Below are 19360 nucleotides of genomic sequence, written 5' to 3' on the forward strand. Positions count from 1 at the left end.
CTGTGTATCCAGTGCACCTCCTGGAGTTCAGCTTTCAGGCCCTTTTTCCAATCGTTTACTTCCTAATCCTCAAAGATATAAAATCCTCCTGTTAGCTGTTTGCATCGTGGGAGGCGTGGGGCACCTTTGCTGTCAGGTGTCTTTCTCTGGTTGAAGGGATATCTTCAATTCTTAAGCACTTCATTATTATGGCAAAAAACCCCTGTTGCTGTCACAGAACATACCTTTTGCAGACTGTTGCCATAAAATATGTTACCTCCCATGGTAACATATATCAGTCTCCTATGAGACCAAACCTGGTCAAAAATACCTCTATCTGAGACCATTTCTCTACAGGGAAAAATACAGATGAATGAAAAATTTGTTCCCAAGCATGGAAGGTAGCAATTTTGTTTTCTCATCATCAAGAGCCGCGCTGAGATAAATAGGACTAGCACGTGACTGAGCCCTGCATGTAATAATTCTGGGGAGAACTAAGTCAAGAGTCTTGCATTACAAAATCATTAAACATTAGCTTTTTTCATGTTTTGGCACAGAGATTGCACCATGCCATCAATCTTTAAAAAGTATGTGCAAAATATAGCAAATTTCTCAGTTACACGCAAAGTAAAAGATTCCTCTGCATGTCATTCTTTACGAGGGCAAAATTAGCATAATAGCACAATAAATCAAAACATTAAACTGGAAGATGTATGGTGTGGCTTTGTGTGTGGGAAACATATGACCCATATGACTTACAGAGTGTCCTAGTCATGAAAAACTGCCCCTTTAGTGGGACTTTGGTGCAAGTGAACCTGTTTGCAGAAGGGCAGTAGGACCTTATTTTGCACTCACTTAAATGTATGGCTGAAGCATCCTCAGGAGATTTGACTGTGGTTTAACAGGTATCCAATACGTAGAACACAGTCCTAAGGGCTGATTACTGCCAATATGGTGTGTATTTCAGGAGGCAGTTTAATGTAAACTTGTATTAATAATGTACCACATATTGTGCTATAACAACCCATCTTCCAGTGTGATTCAACTTTTCCTGAGATACAGTTTGTTGTGTACATTTGTCCCTCTTTCAGGAGGTTAGAAGAAACTGAAAAAATTGCAGCAATTTGAAGTGAAATATGAAAAAAAGTGAATGTAGCTTCTTATACTAACAAAATAAATATATGTTTTGATTTTCAATAAAATATTACAAAAATACTAGCAAGCAGTGCAAAAATGTAAGTATATAAACATAATTTTGAAACTAAGAACAAACAGAAAAAACCCCTAGATACATTTATTGTCTGTTTATTTTTAAAAGATTTTCCTTTATTCTAGGGAATTATATTTGTAAAAGGTTCTTTCCTTAGACATAGTAATGCAAAAGCATTCATATTTTTTTAATTGCTTGGACTTCTATTTAACTTAAGTACCATGTACATGCTTGGAAACCTAGCTTTCAATAGCAACAAAGTATGTACATAATTAGTAATGGGGCCTTCAATCATTCCCCCTCTCATGTTCCACTGTTTTCCCATATTCCAGCACAGTTATGTGCCCTTTAAGCTATTTTTATCAAGTGTGACAACTTTGAACTTGTTCCAAGACCATATTGCCTTAGATGTGACCTTCTGGTGTGGAAGTTAAATGTTCTCTGAAAATCTTGCATATAACATGTACTTCTCTATATTTACTCTAAATGTAATATCTTCAAAGAATACCAAAAAGTCAGTGAAACATGAACTTTTTCTATAACAGCCTTAGAGCCTGATCCTTTATACATGACTTCAGTAGGATTTACACATGTGTAAGGGCTGTGGACCATGTGTGCAAATATGGACACATGTTGTATCATATTAAGGTTCAATAATAAGGCTGGCCAGGAAACAAGGACTCTGTTTCGTGAAAAATTCTGAGGTTTTGGCATTTGGTTTCATTCTGATGCAGGGTGAAATCAAGACTTTTCAGCATGTTTTGAAGGCAAGAGAATCCACAAAGGAGACAGATGACAGACACATAACTGCGGCTAAGTATATACCTGTCATGGTGAATCCCCATTTCAGACACTGCTTCAAATCTGAGAGCAGTGATTTAAACTTGAACGTGCCCTGGGCAAGATTAATTTCCTTGTTACCACAACAAGTGAAGCCTTTCCTCCTCATTTTGAGTGAAATTCCATTCTAAGGTTGAGGTAGGCAGCTCTGGTCCTCTCTCAGTAGGACGGGCAGCACTGCTGGCCAAGCGCTTCGCCTGTGGAGCATTGTCCAGCTGTGAGCTATACTGTATGCCAAGGGACCCGTGTGGTGTGTTTGGTCACAAGGCAGGTCACAGGCCATGGTGCTCTACTCTGCTGCCTCTCAGGGCTCTCCAAACCTGTGCCCAGTGGTGTTCCCTGAAAGGCCGCAATCTACTCAGCAGGCACTCACAAAGCAGAGTTTGGGGACCAATGATATAAGCAAAAGGGCAGGGTGTGGTGGTTTTATATCTCAGGTTTTTATAATGTGACACAGGAATTCCTGTCACTGGAGTTGTTTGTGTGTTATAGCTGTAAAATATTTGCCTCGGATGTATGTTTCTGAAGTTTCAGCTTTTCTTTGGGTTGACAAGGAATTGGGTATCCAACAGAGTAAATATTTAGTTAGATGAATGAGTTTTGGTCAGAAAAGAGTATGAACCCCATCAGCTCTGCTTTATTTCACTGGTCTCAAATGAAAGCATGCATTATTTGATTTGTTTCTTTGAAACAAGATAGTGTTGCTAAAAAGATTTTTAGATACATATGCATTTGAGATATATCTGTATCACATAATCAACAAATGTTTTTGTGTACTTTGAGCATTTTGTGTCCCGCAAATATTGTCTTAGCAATGTGCTGATTCGTTCTGCAATAATGTGGTAGATAATGATAGTAAAGCAAATCTCACACAAATTGCATTTCCATTTGGATTATACTGTAAAAACTAACTTTTTCAGATTTGATGTAAGATCTAGCAAGCATTAGCTGATAACTTAACTGAATATATATTTGAATATTGATTTCATACAATAAAAACCCCAAAGAAACCCCCAAAAGTTTGAGTGAAATTCTTATGGACAAATGGAGTATAGCTTTGCCTGTGGGTTAAAAAAGATCTGGAAATATTAGTAGGTACCTATTTTGTTCAGCTGCTTTACTGTCTGTAAGCACTGAACTGTGAAAATGGTAGGAAACCGTTAAAAACCAGTAAAGACAAAATTCTAGAAGATGAAATAGAAATTGACAGATCATTTTAAATTTAAATATTTAGAAAATTGATGAACAGGAAAAAAATCTAGATTTTCTCTAAGTTTATTTCCAAGACAATGGTCCAAATTTAGTCTCTCTATTTGAAAAAACTCAAAGACTATATTTAAAATAAAAAAAAGTTTGCTTTCTTCATGCTTTCTTCAGTATTTGTTGTTGGCATGACTGTAGACAAGTTTTTGGTTCATTTTGCCTGAGGGCCAAAGTAATACTTCCACTCTGAATGTTAAATACTATCCAGCAATCTGTCCTAGATCTTGACGTAAGAACTGGCCAAGTAGACATTTATTCTGTTCTTTTTTATTAGAACAATATTTCAAAGAGTTACTTTCCACACAAAAAAAAAAAAAAAAAAAAAAGAAAAAAACAAAAAAAACAAAGAAAAGAAAATTGTATAAGCAGAACAATATTTCAAAGAGTTACTTTCCACACAAAAAAAAAAAAAAAAAAAAAAAGGAAAAAAAGAAAAAAAAAAAGGCAGGGAATTGGAGCTGCTCTTTTTGAAGACCAGATGATGGTTAAGTTTTAACATTTATGTGGTAGCACCAAAGAGGCCTGACCTAGTCCCCAGTCAAGTAGAGGCAGTTTAACAGATGATATGAGGTGTGAATGCTGAAGATCTGCTTCAGTGTGCCTGGTAAATATTACAAGCAAGGATTACTCCCTCTCTGTAGATGTAGAAGCAAATCCAAAAGATCATAACTGGTTTTGACCAGGAGTCGGTGTTAGAGACAAGATTAGAATTCGAGAGTTGATCGCTGTTGAGTTTAGTTCAATAAGCAGTGCTGAGCCAGCCCTGAGAGCCCCATTCCTGCAGACAGCAGGTTTTGGCCCTCTGAACTGAGCTACTCCATTACCAACTGTAGGTACTTGGTCACATGGTTATGCCACAACAGGCCACAGTCAAAGTAAGGATCGAATGCTTTTCACAGAAATTCTTTGACTGAGCTCTTTCACTAAGGATATATTTTAGCATTGTGTTTTCCTACTATTTGTGTATTCAAATGAAGTGGACCAGCAAGACTTCCTGCAATAGTGCTCCTTTAATAATGTATCAGATCCCCCCAAAATGAAACTTTGGTTGCCTTGTGTTCAAGAGCTCAGCTGGGAATGGCTATGTGAGGGAGCATGAGTGACCTTTCGTTGTGGGGAAGAAAACAGTGGCACTAATGCGTGCTCATATCAGTAAAACAGTAGAAATACTATTTTAACAAACAAATCCATGAATAGACTTCATGGATGGTAAAATCTTTTGTCTGAAAGGCACAAGTGCATCAATGTTCATATCCTTTTGGTCCAATAGGACAATGAGCAGCGGAGATCTCACAGTCGTATCAAAATAGAGTAAACAGAGTGGTTTAAGTCTCTCTAAGAAGCTAGAGGACCCAAATTTGTCTTTACTTTGACCTCCGTGTGTAGAAGCAAATGCCAACCAGAAGAGGGAGCACATGTCAGTCTATTCCCAGAGCTCTACTGACTCAACTAATTACTATGCTGAAAAATACAGCCATGTTGGCAAAATAAATAAAGAAGATAAATCCAGGCTTGCCTTCTGGAAAAGGTCAAAGCTGATCAGAAAGGAACTGATATGTATATACACCATTGAACTGCCCTAGCAGAAGTATTTCCATGTTTAAGAGTGGCTGGATTTGAGACAGAAATGTGTCACTCTTATGCTTTCATGTATATTACTCAGCTCATGAGATCCACAGCAGGCTCCTTGCTGTGCCTCTCCCGCTTACAGTTCGCATAGGGATCACTTATGTATGTAGTACGAGTCATTTCTTGCTGTAAAGAGGCCATGACCACTAATTGCTTTCCTCTTTTACTCTCTTCCCTCTTTTGCCCTCTTTTGGTTTTCCTTTTCCTTATTTCTCCTGCTGCTCTGTTCTTCAGATATCGTTCTACCCTCAGTTCCCTAGGCACTGGCTTGCAAAGCAGAGGGGAAGCTGTAGCGGTCTGGCTGCCTGCAGCACCCCTGCGGCTCTTGGGTCGCTCACCCTGCGTGCAGAGCAAGTACCAAGTGACTCCAACCGTAGCCAGCTGCAGCGGGGTCTGTTGGCAGGAACACTTGGCTTGGGGAGAAGTGAGGTTTCCCTGCCACAGGACTCTTTCTGCCATCTTTTCTGCTCCCTCTGACACTGGACCACAGCTCCAAATTGCTGTCTTGGCACTGAGGCTGCGCAGCCATGATCATAGGGTGACTTAGAAGGGTTGCATGTGGGTAATTGGGAAGCACTGATTCATCCAAGAGGGACTTGCCATTCTTCCTTAAGTTTAGCACTCATGTGAGATTCTTTTCCTCCCTTTACAGTTTTTTTACCCTACACTCATTTTTTGTAGTTCTCTCTCTCCCCCGCCCCTTGGCGTCTTATTCTCTTTCTCTGTCCCCACTGACTTTTATTTTCAGTCTTCTCTGTCACATTATTTACCCTCCACTCCCTATTTTCTATTGTTCTTTTTATTCTTCTTGTCCCCCCCTTTTCCTTCTTCCTTGTTCTTGTCTCTGCCTCATCGTTCCTAATCCCATCTCCAAAGTGACGTCTCACATCTTCATCCTACCAGAAAATAGTCTTGTTTGCAAGCTTACATCTATTTTTCTTTCTTCTGCTGGATATGCCACTTAAAACATCTTTGCTTCCTTGAAGGGCTCTGATTAAGATTGCAAATATTTTTCTTTAAGTGGTTAGAATGGAACAAGGATTTGAGGAATATTGGCTCAACAAATTATTTTCTCTTTAATGTATTTGCTGCTCCTCAAATAGTCATCGAAGTATGCTACAGTATATTGCAGTCTTAACAACAATCAATTAACATATAGACAATAAATTCAGAATAATTAAAATTAAATTGCAAAGCTTATTTGAAATCACAATTTTTCTGATCATATATGTAAGTTACATGCCTGTACAAAGAAACTAAGATACTAGGTATAGGTATTCATTATTGTCTTTTTTGAAATCTGTCCTATGGTGTGACTTTTTGCAAATTATTAAAAATAGATAATTTTGCAGATTATTGGTTTTTGTTCATTACTGTACCAAAACTAGAAAGCTATTTTCCTTCCTATATTATTAAGATCAACAGAAGAGGTGTAAGTGACAGTTTTATTTACTTACTATAATGGGACAAGAGATCATTAGGCTTTGCATAGTATGGAGTAACTAATATTATTCTTTCCAGCCTTTTCTTTCTGAGACACTTGATCTTTTGAGCACTTGATCTTTTTAAGCAACGCTAGGTCAATTCAGTTATCTAAGGAATAGTTTGCTAAAGAAAACAAAAAAGCAATGGTGTCTGACAGTCTTCAAATGCACTTTGTACCTTGTTGTTTTAGTGTCAGCTATTGACAGATCTGGTTGGGGAAATTTCTGGTCCTATCAGCAACAACAATTCAATCTTCCATAGCACTTTTCACATCAGAGCACATTACAAATAGCATTATCATCCCTCTGTTGATAGCACAGGGGTTGGGGTAGGGATAACTGACAGGTTATAGGTAAAGGAAAGATTTGACTGGAAGAAATAAATTTCCAGCAGGAAACAAATACAAAGTTATGTCTTTCAGCAACATTTCTCCACCACTAAAACAATCTTACATGAAGAAATTTTCAAATCTTGCTGAAATTCCTCATTCTATAATCTGACTTTAGATATAGTTGCAAAAATAGTGAAATTTGGATGACTTTAACTGACATTGTTTTGGCTTAGTCAGGTCTTTTCTTTCTTTTTCTTTCTTTTTTTGCTTTTTCTTTTCTAAAGTACAAGTTCAGTCTCTGAGGAAACATTCCTTCTCTACCACACAAGTGGTAAATAAAATCTACAAATAAATTCTATTTCCCCAAATGTATAGGATACAAAAAAATGTATTCATTAGTGTGAGATATAAAAATGTAGACTCACACTTCTGAAATCTATGGCTGTTCCTTTCACACTTGTGCCAAAGGCAAACAAACATAATTCTCCCTGGCAGCTGGACGACATTCCAAACAGCCACCACATTAATTCACTCACCTCCATCAGCCTCCGCCTGCAACCTGCACAGCTTGCTGCCAGGAAGCCTGGCAATAAATTCCAACTCTAAATACCAAACAAGGTAGAAAATACCATACAATGCATTATTCCAAGGACAAAATGGGCTTGCTTGATAGGGATACTGAGCAAGGGGCTCTTCCACTGCCTTTTGGAGTTTTCTTATTGCCCTTGTGGAGATCAGCAGTTGCCACAGAAAATGTGGGTTTGCACTGGCAGTTAAGGTCTGGATTCTTTTCTCAAAAATTGAGTAATTTTGAAATGACAATCAATAGCTAGGTGTTTGATTAAAAGTAAAATATTTTATGTTGATGGTGTGCAGAATAATGGTAACACCTGATGTAATTATGAGGGATAAAGCCTGGAACTGCTGTGTATTCAACTGCTTCTGGAGAAGGGTGTTGTGGACACTGTGCTGCAGTTCTGCAACATCTCTTGGTGCAGCTTCCTATTTTCTCTCCAACAAAATATATATGAAAATGCAGGTAAGTACCAAATTATAACACCATCTATGGTTATAGATTATGTTTATTTACTTTATATTTATATTAGCTTTGGTTTAGTTTTTTTTATTTTTTATACCCATGTATGTACACAAAACCTTTCCACTTTTCTCTTGGTCTTTAAGTTTTTTTTCTTCTAATTTCAAGAAAAAACCCAAGAAATAAAAGTAATTCTGTTTTTGGAGGAAACAGAGTGCACCTTTCTCACCTAACAGCAACTGCAAACAAAATGGCCACTGTCTCAGGAGACAGATAATTTCTCATCAAGGTAGAGTATGTGATAAAGGCATCCCAAATTCCAAGGTGTTCAAACATGGGCTAGTTCTGTTGCTTTTTTCTGTTCATCTTTTTCAGAGAAGTTGTGTATTCTGAAATGAAATTAACATAGTATGTTAATTTTGTTTTCCCTGAAATAATTTTCAGGAGTTCAACCTGAAAGAACACCCAGCAATCTAAGTTTTCCAACTTCCCAGGTTCTATAAGTATGAAGATCTGGGAGGGAAAACTCAAGGGAGCAGCTGTCAAAAAATGTTATTACTGGTTTGGCTTAAAATTTCACTCAGCACACAAGTCAGCCATTCTGTGCATTCCAGCCAAAAGTAAGTGGAGCAAATGGGATAGTAAAGGAATAAAATCATTCTTAGAAATGTAACAGGCATTTTGACTCTCAGAAAAATTTTGGTCTGTGTTTTGAGCAAAGTTGCTGACAATAATTTCATGCAAACTTCTTCCACACATGTTTTACTTACTTTGTGTTAGTTCACTGCATCTACGGATGGTCAAAAGCTCCCTCTGTTTGATTAGTCTTCTATCTTGACTTTATCTTTTTAGAGTTTTGCAAAGCTGATAAAAATACAAAAGTTCACACAGAACAATTTATTTGGATTTCAGCAAAAGCTTTGATAAAATGGGCTTCTGTATCAGCAAAAGTAGCTCATTTTTGAACAATAGATAAGTAGTTCTTGAAAAGGTATTTTACACTTAGGAGAGGCATTACTTAGGAAAACCTTATGCCCTGTAGATCTATGCACTTTTCATGCTTTCTTTGAGTGAGCACTTACTCCTCAGTACAACAATGATGTATTTTCAGCGCTTTCTTTTTGCAGGAGTAGAGAGGTCGTTCAGATGATCTCCACTTTTCTTGTTGTTTCTGAAGTTGCACTAGGATCTCTACCTGTAGGCTGTTTACCATGTTGAGTGGTTGTGATTTCTGTAGAGTTAGAGCTACTACAAGCTTTCTAATACAGATTGAATTCAACCCTGCTTACTCCTTCTGCCCAATTCTATTTGCACTATATTTCCTGCCACTGGATCCTAGCCTGAGATAGAGTTTTGTTCTGTAGGTTACAAACTGTGCAAACGTTTCCCTCCCTTTTTTTTTGACAGCATAGTTTAATTATTTTCCTGCATAGGTTTGGTTTAGTCCACTCTGATGGACTAAAAAATCAGGACTGACACTTTACAGTTACATACTTTCCTTCTTTATGATTTTCTTCATCTCGGAATAATTTAAACTGTTCTGTGGACTTCCTAAAATATCAGCATAGGGTAAGGAACTATACAATCAACAGGTCTTGCTATAATGGCTACCTGGAAAAGGACTAAGTTCTTCAGTCCTGTCACATTTAAAACTACTGTTGACCTCGACAAAGCATAAGGAGCTAGTTGGTTTTAACTGTTTTCACCTCCAAAAGGGCATGCACTGAGCAAAGAGACATGGGGACAAAATTGGCTAGGAGAAGTATACCTTAATCTGCACTTGCAAGTCTTCCAGTGCTTCAGGCTTTTTCATACCAGCTGCTGAGCTGTAAGTGGCTTTGCTCTCAGGATATTTTTTAAGTTAACTTTTCTTTACAGAAATGACACCATTGTGCTGTATTTTTGCTCTACCTTCTTAGTAGAGATTTACAATCCAGATTCCAGAACAAGAGCTGCTTTAGACTGGGGGGATGGTGGTGCTCAGTTTTGAAAAGTCTCAAGATTTTATCTTGAGTTTCAATATTTGCTTCTTCCTTTATAACTGCCATTCTTGGATGTGAATGAACCCATGACCGTTTTAAGCTGCCTTTTCTTTGTGTGCCTTTCTACTGGTCACATTTGTAACATCTAAAAATATAAATGTGGTAAAAGATTAGGAGTTTAAAATTCCACCTTATTTTTTCTGGAACTTAAGATTTTTAAGCCAATCTCATTTTTGACACTTCTAGGATGCCAGTTTTAGGGTTAACAAAACTATATGCTTCAACATGCGTTGAAACCAAGGGACTTAACAGAGCCTTAAAGAACATCTGACCAAAAAAAGACAATAAAGGAAAAAAAAAAGGAAAATCTCACACACACACAAAACTGAAAAAGACACTTTTTAAAAATGAGTTTATAATTCAGTTAGTCTTTAGCTGGGACAAAATGAAGATCCTTATTTTTCATTTTTGATTACTTTCCTATCATATTTGCTAAATTTGCAGGTCAGAAATCTTTTTTTTTTCCCAGCTGGCAACCTGCAGCTTCCACACGAGATTTGAAAGTAACAAGTATTCGTTCTGCCTCATAGGTCATTGTTGGTGATAAAGATTCCACAATAGGAAATTAGCTGAGAATTTGGTTGAAGATGTACAAAACAGAATAGAAGCCAGCTCACCCTCCCAGAGCTCCTTGGCTCTGCAGTGCTACCAACAGTAAAAAGAGGTCAGAAAAGTAAGCAGCGCTAATTGCAGGGTACGCAGGGAACTGCTCTGTTGAGTAAGAGCGTGTTCTTTAACGCTGCTGCCGGTGCTCAGCGCCGGGGCAGCTGCGTTGTGTTCCAGCAGCAGGCAGATGCACCGCCAGCCACCAGGGCAGGGAAAGATAAAAACAGAGATACCAGGGTTTGGGTGGTAAGGTCCTTCAAAATGAAATGCCAGCAAAGACAAGATGTGCTCTGTTCAGCTGGAATTAGTCACTGGAACAAACAGGACTCAACTCTCCTGAGTGGCTGCGTGACAGCTGGGTTTATCTCCTTCATGAACAAGAGCTGGTGTTTTTCTTTCTTCCTGTACCTAATAAAGAAATTGCAGGGACACTAAGAAAGAAGTGTTTGTTAACCCAGGATTTTCTCATAAATGATCTTTACATAGAACTTCATCTGTATCAAAGAATCTCCAGAGATATTGAAATGGTTGTGGCTCTGTGTCTTATTCCTCCCCAGAGATGAGGGAGAACAACACATAAACCAGGACTACAAGTTTAAGTTTGTTCACAGTCTGTTCCTTGGGTAGAGCAACTACGTGCATGAGCAGCTTATAACCCCTTAGAAGGTTAAAATCTTGCCTGTGGCAAGGATTACTTTAGTGAAAATGCATTAATAACATGGGTTTGTCTGCAATGATATAGTCATGTGTCTGACTCAATATTATTACCAAGAATAATTAACTCGGCAACAGGGAAAACAGACTTGTACACATATGAGGTGCTGATGTTCATGAGATAAATTTCATTTATCATGAACAGTCTCACCTGCCTTCTGTTCTGTATACCACCTAGGCCTCTAAGACTAATCTGAAACAGCTGGAAACATATTAAGAGCCAAACAACCAAAAATACGTATTTCCAGATAAAGGTTTCCTTTCCTCTTCAGAGGTGGAAGAAACATAGGTCTTGGATAAAGTGGTATTTAGTGTTGCATCTGGGATAGATTCAAAAAGGGGAACAGTGAAAGAGAGGGAGAGTACTAGAGATAGCAGCCTGCAAAATTTTGGCATGAAGAGACATGGAGCAGCTATTTTCAGGTTATTTTAGAGGATTCTTGTATCACAAAGAGTTTTCTATTAAGATGTCTAATTCAACTCATGCAATATCAGAAGCCTGATTTAGTGAAAATACATTCAGGATAAAATAATATTTAACTTCAGGGCTATATTGCTGCCCCCAGCCTTTTGGAACACATTTCATTTGTAAAAAATCACAGATGTCTGTCATTGAAAGAAATTAACTTTATCCAGTTTGTTTCTTCCTACAAAAGTGGACAACCATATCATTCCTTTTGGGCATTCGCCAAATCCTTTGGGATAATTGGATAGAGATGCCATGGAGTTGTGAACAGTTGTAGTTCTGCTGTTGACCTACAGTAGCTCTGTTTTATTTTTTTCTTGTGTGAACTTTCCTTGAGGAATGCCTGCTCTGAGGATTTTATCTGCTCCTTTCTGATAGGATCTGGATACCATTCCATACCGTGTTGTCTTGCAATGCAATGGAGCCATATGAAGTGACATTACTGGCTGCAGGAGGATCCCTGGAGAGACTGACACACGTAGTGCCCTCAAATATCTGCTGAGGCAGCAGGAGACATTCTTCTTGTAACAGGCAAGAAGAGACAGTGGTGTGGTGCAGCACTTCTTTTCAAACAAGCTGGAAAAGAAAAATCCCTCTTTGCTTTCAACAGAGGAAAGGGAAACCTTGCTTCACTTCTGAAAATACTTCTGGAAGCAAATAAAAATGCCAGCTCTAGTAACATCTTCTTTTACAGAGCTACAGCCCTGAGTCAGGTAATACTCCTTTGATGTCAAATGCCAACATTGGGAACTATCCTCTGGTAAGGCTACGGAATTTGGCCCATTTAAAGTGACTAGGTTAGCCTTCATTTTGAAATCAGCTTTTCCAAGACTAATTCTATTTTTACATTTATTCAAATCCACAGAGGAAATTAGATTAATTAATTAATCTCTAGGTTACACTGTTGTAAAGCTTTGGTTTTCTAAATTCCATGACTCAGCTATTAGGGGCTTGTTTTGTTATCATTTTAGCAAACATTCTGAATCCCAGGGAAGTTCATCACCTGGCAGTCTTTTTTCCTAAAGGATCTTAATACTACTGTGAAGGAATCAAAAACCAATTATGAAGTTTTACCTGAGACAACAAATTTTGTGGAGGCACAATTTTGCCAAGTGATTAGGTGGAGGCCAAATTCTGCAAATCCTAAAATCACGTGTGTATTCCTTTCACTTGAAAAGGACTCACAGTTTGAAGAACTTCTCATGCAAATAGGGATCTGCAGGATTTGGCCTTTTGTGACAAGGCTGATATCATGGCTTTGCTGTATGTAGTTAACCTGAATTGTTTTTTAAAGGGTTCATCAGAAAAGTGGAAACAGATTTTCCTAAACTAAGTGCTTACAGTTGAATTTAAAAATGCTGCCCTTGTCAGAGGTTAAACTGTTCCCTGCCACTCTCTTATAAGCATTTTAACTATCTACATTAAATACTGTGAATAAATACAAGGAATAAGGGCACAATCTAAGTACAAGAAGATGTAAAACAAAAGGGCAATTTCATGGTCCCTATTAAAACACATTTAAAGTCCATCCAGCTGCTAGTGTTTAACCAACAAAAAATATGGTTTCACACCAAAAGAACAATCTGTTCTGTGAATTAAAGCATTTAGAAGGCCTTAGAAACAAAGGTAAGTACATACACACACGAGCAAAGTCAATGGCTCTATATATATTAATCTGGATAATGCCTTGAAACTGGGCTAAAAAGTATATAGAATAACTGGACGTGGTTCTGGTTAGAAATTGATCCAAGAAAAGCCCAAATACCTGAACCATTGTGGTGAAATAAACAGAGGTGTGTAACATAGAAGTGAAGTTCAAGAAACTAAGCCAAATTTCTAATTTCCATTGCATCCCTTTCTGTCCTGTTGGACAGGAATAAAAATCTGGCAGTTTAGACCTGTCTCTATTGCTTACTTTCTCAAAGGTCATTACTTGTTTTCTGCATAGAGAGAGTTGGAACTTTTTCCCATGAGGGCGTAGCTAGAAATGTTTATATACACATCACTGTACCTGTTGTGCCTCCTGTCCACTCTTTTTCAATGTCAGTATACCCTATCAGTAATGCAGCAGCCTAATTAGCTACAGATCTAACTGTGTGTTCATGAAAGGCCTAAGGAAAGCAAAAATATGTCTTCCAGCAGGAGTGCCTGTTTCCAGCATTTGTTTCCAACCTCCCAGATGTTTCATAAATATATAGTACATCTCTTCCCTAACAGCCCCTATAAATACAAGGACACTGACCTCAGTCAATATTTACTCTTTTAAAAAATTACTCTCTGCCTTATTTTTCTGCTTTTCTTCTACTTATTTTCTTTCTACTTTTCTCTCGTTTGCCCTAGAGTTTCCTTTAGTTTCTCCCACTATTCTAGATTTCTTGCCCAAATTCTGTTACATTTTCATTTTCTTACTAATTTTCTCTTTTTCAATTCTATTTTTGCTCTATTTGCAGTTTTCATGTCACTTCACTTCCTCTACCTATCAAGTTTTTATTCTATATTCTGCTTTACTTTTGTTCCACATTTCATAGACTCTCTCCTGACTGCCCTTGCTTTGTTTCATCCATCTGTGCATCTTTCTTCTGCCTGGCCCTTTACTTCCCTTTTCTAGCTTGTGTTCCTCTTTGCTGCACCCTTTATGCTTACATCCTACCTGTAAGTGGAAATCCTGACAGAATAGAATGGAAATATCTCAGGCAAGACTAGGAGGGAAGATATTCACACCTTATCTTATCTTTCACTGCAAATGATATGAAGAGAATTAACTGCTCAAGGAAGAGCTGAAAATTTCCCTTAACATGGAAAAATCTATGACACTTTTTTTGATTCTTTTTGAAAAGTAAATGGGACAATTTGAACACTAGCCAGTAACAGAGATGCACAGGTACAGCTAGAAGGAGCTGCTTTTCAAGAGAGCTTGTAAAGAAAAGAAAAAATTTTGTCCAAACTAAAAAAACCCACCCAACCAACCAACCAAATCCTGCCACTGCTCTCCCCAAACCAAAAAACCCAAACCAACCAAAAAAACCCAACCAATCAACCAATCAAGAATTTAGCCAATCAAAAAAGCTACAACACACCAAAAAACCCCAAACCAAAATCATAAGAGAGGTAGCAATCAGATGGTACTGACTGTAGACACTTTTCTGTCTCTATAGTGCATTTTATACCAAAAGAGCAATAATCCCCAAACAAAAAGTCCTCACCCTAGAAAACTCCTAACTTATCAAACAAAATTTAAAGTTTGCTTTGTTTCCCTTGCATTTCCTCAATGTCTTCACATTATTTCTTCCCATTTAAAATTCCTATCTTCTTCTATTTCGAGGTGTTTCCTCTTTACACTGCCAGTAGTCGGTCCCCTGCTTTTCTCCTCTGCCTTTCACGTGCTGTCCCTCCCTGTCTCTCTGGACTACTCTTATCAATCCTTCGGCTTCCTGTGTTCCTCACTCTGATTCTTCATGTGCTCTCTTTGTATTAATCTTTTAACCCAGGTATTTCATCATACTTTCAACATTGCAAAGCTCTTCTATGCTAGCTCCTTCCCACACTACAAATTATACAGTCATGCCCTGCTGGCATAGCCACAGAAACTGACTCTCTCCTGCTTTCACTTGTACGTGCTCTTGTTCTCTCCTATGCACACACATTGCAGCGGCACTTCAAAATTAAACCAAATATGTGGATACATGAAGATTTTCCCTGTATGTGTTTGTCATGTAGAACTCTGCTTTACAGGTTCTTGCCAGACCCAATTTATGTGAGAATTGTAATGTAACCTCCTACTGAAACACATTTCATTTCTCTTCCCCACTTTCTTCTAGATCATTTTTCCACATGTGCAGAGAACCTCCTTCTCATGTCTTTTCTCCTTTCATGATAGATCCACCCTCAGAAGACTTTAAAATAAAGGTGTTCAGATTTTGAGTGATAAGGAATCAGCTGGACTGAAAGTAGTTGAGTGAGTGTTGTGGGGGACAGATTTGCTCCTCTAGTTTGGAAAAACTCTCCAGATTTTCTCAGGGGAGGGTTTTAAAATTTTTTATCCCTGAAAGAAACAAAGGATCATCTTCGTTTTGAAAAGTAGGATTTTGGAAGCATATTGCTGAACAACTGGGCTGGAAGAGTATCCTTACTTGATCTTAGGAGGAAGCTCATTTGACTTTTCAGAGGACAGTACTTATAGCATGCTCTTATCACCCTTGATTTTAGGCTTTTTTTCTTGACTTCAGGCATGTCAGAGAAGAAACTTAAAACTAAGGTAAGAGCAGTTTCATGACAGAAGTGAGGTTCCTCAAAGCAGTGCAAGAAAGGACAACCCTAACTACTGATTCTTATGTGACTTATGACTGAGGTGCAAACAGTACAGTGCTACCAACCCTTCTTCAGGGCTGGGTAAGTGACACAGAAAGGCTGACACACCCCATAGAGAACCTGATTTTATCAGGACTTGGGGAAAATTATTTTAACTTTTCTCCAAGTAATTTGCCCTCCTCTTGCCCACCCAGCTAACGGCAATATGGAGACATGACTTCCAGCCTTTGTGCTGGAACCATTTTCTGCAGCCTGCCTAATGTACTGCCTGTCAGCAGAACTCTCCCAGTATTGCAGCTACAATGAGGGAAGGCAAGCACTTGCAGAGGTCATGGTTCAGCCTGGCTGGGCCCTGTACCTGTGTGAGCGGTGGGCCAGAGCCCCAGCACAGGGCACGCACCAGCTACCCAATGAAGATATAGCACAAGTCTATCAAGGTGTACTTTGCCAACAGCCCCTCAGAATTGTGGCTCTTGGCCTCTGCAATGTTACCCTCCTCAAGGCCCTCTCAACTTCCATGAGACTTCCACTTGTTGATCACTGAGGTGCTTAAAACCTGGATCTTGACTACTGTTTATCAACTGTTTGTTGCCCTGTGTCCTCTCTATTCAAGGCCTGCCCCACACACCTAAACCCTGTGATCCAACCTACACATGCCTTCAGCCCTGAAGCTGTTCTCAGGCTCCTCACTCCACCTAGTCTAGCTTACTCCTCAGCTGCACTGGGAAATTCTTACAGGGAAAAAGAAACTATTCAGCTCTTCAGACTGCAGTTAGACATGCTGGTGGGTGCACGTGTGCTTGCTTGGTGTGTCCCAGGAGTTTCAATTCCTCAGATCAAAAATGGGCATCTGGTTAAAATACAAGGCAGCTTTCTTCTGGACAGGATGCTGAAGTTTCTTTGTAGTAATGGACAATGGAGAAAACAATGGAACTGAGGAGGAAAGTCCTATGTACTGAGAACCCAATTTTATGTGGGGTTCCTATGCAGATCTGTTGCTTTCTTAATTTCAGGATCTCCATGGTGTGTCAAGGTCATTATGCCAGCCAGGGAATTTCTCAATGCCCATCAGCAAGCAATGCTGAAAGACCTGCACCTTACTTGTGCCCCGGGAAAGTCAGTGTTTTCTGTCTTACAAATAAAGCAGGAGTAGGAAGTCAGATAGACTTGGACAGCAACTCTGAGACCATGTGCTTGTCTTCCAGCCATTTTTGGCCAGTCTTTGGTAGCAATTGAACCAAACTATCAATTAAGTGTTTGTATCCTTTCATAATGAAATACCAGTCACATTCTAAGCATCAAGACATTATTTGCATAAAATGATGTCACATTCTTTTTACAGTCATCTAATTTCCCGTATGATCAGCAGTTCCAGATGATTCACTTGAATGCCAGTTATGCCACAGAACAGACTCCTGTCCAGTGAGTTCTGTTTTGGGCTTGATACTGCTTTGGTTTAAAATCTTCATAGTAGTGGCTTCCTCCTATATATGTGTGTGAAAAAGCAGGCACACACAATGTCACCGAGGTCTGAACTCACAGAAAGTCCCACAAGATCATTGTTTAGTCTCATGCATTAAATAATGTCCAGGAGCCTAGGATGTGTCTACACTGCTGATGAAGAAATTTTGCCTGAGCTGGCATGGCTGATAAGTGGTAGAAATGTGCCTGAACAAACGAGTTCTGCCTTACGCCATCCTCTGCCAGCCCCTGTCTAGCTCATTTGCACAGCAGGGATCTGTGCTATGCCAGATGCTGACGTGGCTCCCTGCGAGCTGAGGGATCACTGCTGGGCTCAGCATGGAGACAATGCTAAAAAGATCTGACTCCCAGGGAGCAGTGGTCAGGAGGAGGACATGCAGAAGAGAGAAAAAGGCTGACTGCTGTCTCCTTTTTTGCATTACATTCTCAATTTATATTCTTATAATCTTATTCACATATATTTTAATTACTTATATTTATGCTTTTCATTACTATTTTCTCTCATTTCTCCTAACAGACTATAAAAAATACCTATTGATATTTATTCCAAGAATCTTGAATGCATCGGAAACCCTTGATGCAGCTCCTGAGGAAAGATGCTATAGAAAGAAAATTTCAGCATAATGCTGCCATCACATCTATCAGGGAACATATCTCACACCTTTAAATGCAATAACTAAAATTAATAGTAAAAAATATTATGCAATTGAAACAGAACTGGGGCATTGCACTGAAGACAGAAATATTCCATAGCTTTTATGTCAAGGTCACTCTTACCAAAAGGCTGAAAATATGCACTGGGAAGAGTGTCTGGCCATAGAGTTGTGTGTGAAAGTTTAAGGGCAGAAAATCATAAGCAACTTTTAACAAAATCTTCTGACTCTGCAAAGCAATTCTACTTTTTTATATAAAGAATTAATTTTGAGCCATAGAAGTCCTACAGCGTGAAGGTAGTGAAAATGAGCAAGAAGTACTCTGACAGATAGAAAATCCAATCATACACTGTTTTTAACCAAGGATTAAAAAAAAAAAAGTGAGCTTCTGCCCAATGTATGTGTGAAGTGGATAGTTTTCTTTTTTTTTCAAATTCTTATACAGATGGTTTCAAGGCAGGCATTTGGAAAATATCTGAAAACAAACTTCACAAGACAAAGATTTACAAGTGCTTGTGTCTAGATTTCTGATAGGGTAGCCAGCCATCAGGGAAAAAATTTGCTTGCTTCTCAAATATATTGGAGCTATCAAGATGAATTGGGCACAGAAGATAATGTATGTAAGGGCAGTTGGATGACTGAAAATAGAAACTCTTAAGAATAACACAGAGTGATTTTGGAAGAGAATTCTGTATCTGGAGAGCCAGAGGCACAGTAGACTGGCCAAACTATATCAAGAATATCCAGGAACCTGGTAAGCAGATGTGAGGCATGTGGGGAAATGTGGTCCAAACAGCAAAAGATGCTGTGAAAAACTGCAGCAACCCTTAGCAGGCCTTGCAGCATAGTAGGAATGGACCTTCTAAGAAAACGCACTGAGAAGTTACAACTTTGAGCTAGAAGATAGTAAGTATTCATACATCTCTTGTAAATGTGAAGTTAAAGCACTGTCACAGCTGCGTAAATTTAGCCCATATTTCTTTGGTTTTGAGCTGCATGTTGTGAATTGAACTGTTTCCCAAGTGAGAGATGGTAAGTTAATGTAGGAGTGTGTTAGCTTGGGTGGTTGCAATGGCCTGAACAGAGTGTGGGACTCTATCTTTGCAAAAAGCAAAGAAAAAATATAGGCAGCCCTTCCTGAATAAAGAAATACATGTACCAAGAGCCTGAACAACATCTTGAGGCTGCACACAATGTTGTCTGCAAATTTCTACATTCATAGCCCCAGCACCACTGTCACTAGTGGTGGTGAGAGGACAAGGAAAAGCGGTGCATGGGAAAAGATGGGTATTCACTACAACCAGAAACCTGATTGC

General features: G+C 38.7%; 1 long non-coding RNA gene across 1 annotated transcript in view; it reads right to left on the reverse strand.

The window, feature by feature from the left end:
• Window positions 1-7849: 7849 nt before the first annotated feature.
• LOC108445685 overlaps window positions 7850-19360 on the reverse strand; it is a 32885-nt gene continuing 21374 nt past the window's right edge. The window contains exon 3 of the long non-coding RNA XR_001860638.1: window positions 7850-10829. This is a non-coding gene — a long non-coding RNA (uncharacterized LOC108445685). The remainder of the gene's footprint in view (window positions 10830-19360) is intronic.

This window comes from Corvus brachyrhynchos, unplaced genomic scaffold (assembly GCF_000691975.1).
Source record: "Corvus brachyrhynchos isolate BGI_N302 unplaced genomic scaffold, ASM69197v1 scaffold302, whole genome shotgun sequence".
In the NCBI taxonomy this organism is placed as follows: domain Eukaryota; kingdom Metazoa; phylum Chordata; class Aves; order Passeriformes; family Corvidae; genus Corvus; species Corvus brachyrhynchos.